At 35.5% G+C, this 6000-nt stretch overlaps 1 pseudogene; it reads right to left on the bottom strand.

Moving 5' to 3' along the window:
• Positions 1-253: 253 nt before the first annotated feature.
• LOC147391406 (uncharacterized) lies at positions 254-1688 on the bottom strand (annotated as a pseudogene).
• Between the last annotated feature and the right edge of the window lie 4312 nt (positions 1689-6000).

The following is a 6000-nucleotide window of genomic DNA, read 5'->3' as shown; positions in this document are numbered from 1 at the left end:
CGATTCTTCCTTTTTCTTTTTTTCAATTTTCTTGACCTTTTTCTCTTTTTCTCTTTCATTTTCAATCATTTTCTTTTTCTCACTTTCTTTTTGTAATATTACTTGATCTTCATGAACTTGTTTTGGTGTCAAAGGAACTAGAGTGATTGTCCTTTGATTAAGCACAAACGAGTATTTGTTGGTGAAGCCATCATATTTAACACACCGATCAAATTGCCATGGTCGACCTAATAACAAGTGTCCAGCTTGCATCGGAACCACATCACACAAAACTTCATTTTCATATTTTCCGATATGAAAAGAAACTAACACTTGTTTATTCACCTTTACTTCACCACTATCATTTAGCCATTGCAACTTATAAGGTCGAGGATGCTTAGTGGTTTGAAGCCCCAACTTTTCCACCATTATAGTGCTAGCAACATTAGTACAACTACCACCATCAATAATCATACTACATACCTTGTTTTGCAAGTGGCACCTAGTGTGAAAGATGTTTTCTCATTGCACCTCTCCATCTTCTTTGGTTTGCACACTTAGAGCTCTCCTCACCACCAACAAATCACCTCCTTGGGCAGTGTATTCTTCATCATCGGCATCCTCCAATGGTGGCATAAAGTCGGTGTCATCTTCATCTTCGGTTTCGATCTCTCCATCATCCCGCAACACCATAACTCTTTTGTTCGGACATTGGCTAGCTATGTGGCCCCTACCTTGGCATTTAAAACACTTAATATCAAGATTCCTAGAAGTAGAAGAATTGGATTTACCTTAATTTCCATGGCTGGTCGCTTCTTTTTTTGCTCGGTTTTTGACTTCATCATAAGTTGTTTCTCATCTTTCTTCCAATGATTTGATTTCCAAGCAGATGTACTTGGATTTTGGCTTGGACGTGTGCTGTCCCTCCTCTTGAGTTGGTTCTCAATTTTTATAGCCATGTGTACCATATCCTCCAACTCCACATAATGTTGCAATTCCACCGCATTAGCAATTTCCCAATTCAAACCAACCAAGAACCTAGACATCGTAGCCTCCCGATCCTCTTCTACATTCGCTCGAATCATAACGACTTCCATCTCCTTATAATACTCCTCCACACTCCGGTTACCTTGCTTAAGACTTTGCAACTTGTTATATAACTCCCGGTAGTAGTAGCTTGGAACGAACCGCTTCCTCATCACAGTTTTCATCTCCTCCCACGTCTCTATTGGACGCTCCCTATTTCTCCTCCTATTTAACACCAATTGATCCCACCAAACAATAGCATAATCGGAAAACTCAATGGCAGCAAGTTTTACCTTCTTATTCTCGGAGTAGTTGTGGCAATCGAATACTAACTCCACCTTCTTCTCCCATTCAAGATAGGCTTTTGGATCATTCTTTCCTTGAAACAAAGGAATCTTCATCTTAATACTACTCAAATTGTTATCTTCCCGGTTCCTAGCTCCTCTAACCCGATCAAACTTCCTAGGACTACCTGTTGAATCCTCCCCTTCATCATACACATTCCCAACATTCCCATAGTAATCTTCAACCTCTTCTCTAATCGGAACCCGCTCTCTCCTACGCGCTCATGGAACGTGTTGTGGCTATTCCACACGTAAGTTCTCTACTTGCTCTATCCGTTGATGGAGTTCTTCTAATTCTCCTTTCATTATACGTCTCATTTCCACTAACATAGCCTCCATGTATAACTTCGGATCCGTTACCTTGGAAACACTCTCAATAGTGTTTTTGTTGTTATCATTTTTATTTGACATTTTCTGTAAAACATAGTTAGAAACAATATGCAAAGGACCTCACCACACTCCCTCACTTGTTTCACTCAAGAATTCGGCTTTTAATCACGCTAATGTTTCTCACCATTCTTGTTTTTTTTTTTTTTTTTTTTACTCATTAAATTCTCTTTCGGTTCTTTCAAAACTAAACAAACAAAAATCAATATTTTCCAACAGAATTTATGGATTCAAGGAGTCACGAAATATTTCCTTTTTGTAATTTCGGACCTCTTTTTTTTTTTTTTTTAAATATCCTAGACAGAATTGAAACTAAGAAAGCACAAAAACAGGAAAAAATTTCAGCCAAGACAAGAACATAAAATTTTTATTTTTATTATTATTATTTTTTTGAATTTAGATGAGAAGAAGAAGAAAAATAGGCTGGTTAGAAAAGAAAAACTTAAAGGATAGGATAAACCTGAGACTAGAATCCGGCTTTGATACCAAATGATGTGAACAACGTCAACTTGTCACAAAACCCGTGCTCGAAATTGAATTCAAGGACCGTTCTACAATCAGGTTTAATGGAAACCTCAACCCATTACCTATATAGAGGTAAGAATCTTGGTATAATGAACACGCCACAAATGGTGATGAAGGACCGATTGATAAGTCGAGATGAATGCCACGGATAAACTTCGATAAGTTCGCAAGTTCTTCAAAGAACCAAAGAGAAAATTCTCACAATTTTTTTATGAATCTAATGTGCTGGAATTTTATTGATGAACACACCTATTTATAGGCTGAAATACAATACAATAATAGGCCGATCAGCTAAAGAAAATTTAGTCGACCTCAAAGGAAAATAACCTAAATAAGAAATCTGCAGCCCAAAAATCATGCCTATTGCTACCCTTATTCTTCCTTATTGTCATGCCTATATCAACTAGAATAAAAGGAAAATAAACAGCAAATAAAGGTAATAAAAATTATGGAAAACTTGTCTTTTATGGTTGGCACATGCCTTATGAAAATAGACAACTAAGGAAACTAAAAATAGAAACAACTGTGCAGTCTTCTAGAGCCTTTATTGCAGCCTTTATTCTTGCCAATTTGTCTTGGAAAACAAGCAATCAATCTTGAAAGGAAACTAAATAATTTCAGCCAATTAAATGCTGAAATTATTCTTCTAGAACTTGAATTATGTTGATGCAATTTTGTTGAACATGTGGATCATGTTCAATGGAGCTCCACGTGTAAGTTTGATTCCAAACTTCTTGAATCAGCCCGCTAAGTGCATCTTTGAATTTATTTGCTCGTGTTCTTGTAACCGTGCCTTGATTTGCATCACCTCTCCCCTATGTTCTTCGAAAAAACATCACGCACAAAAACACAGGATTTATGTGGTTAGGTGGTGTGCCTATGTCCACTGATGAGAGCAAAATCTCACCACTATACTCTTTAAAATTATAGGAGATCTCTAACCATTAAGAGTAAGAGAACTTATTCTCTTTTTTACCCCAAGAAAATCCTAGATGACTTTCCCTCAAAAGCGTACATATACAAAAGTATACGTATATACCCCAAAACAAATTTCGGACCTACTGCTTCATCTCTACGCTACTGAAACGGACCCCTTCTGGCAAAACAGGAGATTTAAGAAGCTACAAGAAGAAGAAGAAAAAGGAGAAGAAATTAGAGGAGTTTATGAAATTTCTATTAATTTCTCAATTCATAGTAACCTCCATCCCAATTACAGACTTATTTATAACCAAGCATGTAAAGAAACTTTCTAATGTTAGCTAAACACTAAAAAAGGAATTCCTAATCCTATACTAGTAAAGCTAAAACCACAAATTAAAATTAGAAACTGAAATTTAGAAATTAGCCTTTTGAAACTAATAATTAGAAACTAGAATAAACTAAAATTATGTCTCCTTGCTGGCTGCACTTTCCTTTTATGTGCTTCTTCTTCTAGATTAATGTTCTACACCAGTCCCCCCTTCTTGAAAAGAACCCGACCTTAAAAGATGTCTTTGAAATTGAAAATTTTGAAAATGCATATGTCAGAGGGAAGATCCACAACATATGCATTATCATTGATCTTTCGTAAAATGCAGAGGGGATCAATCTTTTTGAGCTTAAACTTATTGTAGGTACCAAACAGAAATATATGTTTGCGCAAATGCACCATTACAAAATCCCCTTCATTAAAAGTCTTCAATTGTGGATATTTATTGGCATCGTATTTGTACTTAGCATTTGAGGCCTCTAAAATTCTTTTCACATCATCATGAACTTGAGCAATACATTCAACCATATGATCATCTCCAACACTCATACCTGGAAGCTTAGGCAAAGTGATTTGATCAAGAGTATGCTTGGGTATATTAGTGTAGATAACTAGAAATGGAGAAAATCCCATAAAGTGATTGAGAGTCAGCTTGGGAAAGCACAAGGTTCCATTGTTTAGGTTTATCACCCAATAAACAACGAATTGGAATTCCCTAGGTTATATTAACAACTTTAGTTTGTCCATCAGTTTGAGGATGACAAATGCTGCTAAAGTTGAGAGAGGTGTCAAGCCGTTTCCACAAAATTTGCCATCTCTATCCGAAGTGATAGATTTGGGAACACCATTCAAACGAACTATTTTTCGAAAGAATAAATTTTGCACATTAATAATATCTGTTGATTGTTTGTAAGGGACGAAATGAGTCATCTTGGAAAAGCAGTCAACTACAACAAACACTGAATGAACACCTTGTTAAGTCTTGGGAAGACCCAACATAAACTCCATAGAGATATGAACCCACGGAGCATCTGGAATCAGAAGAGGAGTATAGAGATGCATATTTTATGATTGTCCCTTAGCGGTTTGGTAAATGTAGCACCTACGAACATGATTAGAGACATCACACTTAATTGAGGCCAAAGGTTATGTTCCTCAACTAAGGCAATTGTTTTATCCCTGTCACCTAATCCACCACCTGTAATTCACATAGAGAGTCTTGGGGAATACATAATCAATTTTCCTTGAAGAAAAATCCTCATGAAGTAAGAAATTAACAGTACGCAAGGACCCATTATAACACTTAATCCACATATCTCTAAAATCACTATCTACATATAAGTCGTTCAAGTCAACACACACAATAATATAACTACGAATAGTGACTGTATATACATGGGCTTCAAAATCTTGGGGGGGGGGGGGGGGGGGTTTGACCTTATATGCTTGGGTTTTAGAGTTGCCACCATTCAATTAAGGTGGGAATGAACACTATAAAATTATTTTGAAATTTATTTTCTTTGGTTTGTAGTGACTCACATATCCAAAAAGATAGGGGTTTTGGATCTTCCTAGAGATTCTACGTAAGGGAGTTCGGTTGGGGACAAGGAATGTGTTGGGCACCTTGTCCCTCCCATCCTAGATGGTTACCATGGATTGATCATAAATGAAAACTTTAAAATTCTTTCTTGAAGTTTTTAAGATAAAGAGAGTTATAAAGAAAATTAAGAAAAATAGGATACATTCTATTTTTAGAAAATAGACAAATTAAGATGATAAGTAAGCTAAAACTAGAAAAAAAAAGTTTGCTGGAGTTTTTTATGAGCCTAGGATTTTGGTGAAAATCCACATGGATTCCTCTATTTTGAACCTAAAATTTCTTTTGGAAGCTTATGTGCTCATTTGAAAGCATTTTTTTGTTAATTTAATCTTTAAGAGGTGTCCATGGATTAAACACCACCATTGGAAAAACTAGGGACCTTATGCATGAATTTGTGTCCTCTATGAGACCATTTTTGCTCGTTTAAAGTGTTAGGTGAAGATCTAGAGAGATCATCACCTTTTACTCTTAACCCTTTTGTAAAATAAGATGTGGTGTGTGTAGATGTATGCATGGGATGGACTGAGCAAGAGAAGATTACTTCTAAGGAACAGTTACTTTCTAACTCTATTGCCATCAAAGAAAATTATATAAAAGAACCATTATTCTAAGCAACTTAAACTGCAAGAAAAGTAAATGAAAGTAAAATTTTCCTTGCAGATTAATATGCAAAATAAAATAAGAATAAATACGATAACCTTGGCAAGCAAGGGATCGATCCATAGAGACAATGTTGATCAAATGGTTTTTGACTTAAAACGATAAAGATTTATAAGTAACAAATAAAAATTGATTTAGAAAGAATTCAAATTAAACTAAAAACAATAGAAGAACATGAAATAAGATCACAAAGTAAATATTAGATCAGTCAAATCCATCACAAACAAGAA

This window comes from Akebia trifoliata, chromosome 11 (assembly GCF_017979445.1).
Source record: "Akebia trifoliata isolate Shusen 1 chromosome 11, ASM1797944v1, whole genome shotgun sequence".
In the NCBI taxonomy this organism is placed as follows: domain Eukaryota; kingdom Viridiplantae; phylum Streptophyta; class Magnoliopsida; order Ranunculales; family Lardizabalaceae; genus Akebia; species Akebia trifoliata.
This window is presented reverse-complemented; position numbering and strand designations above follow the sequence as displayed.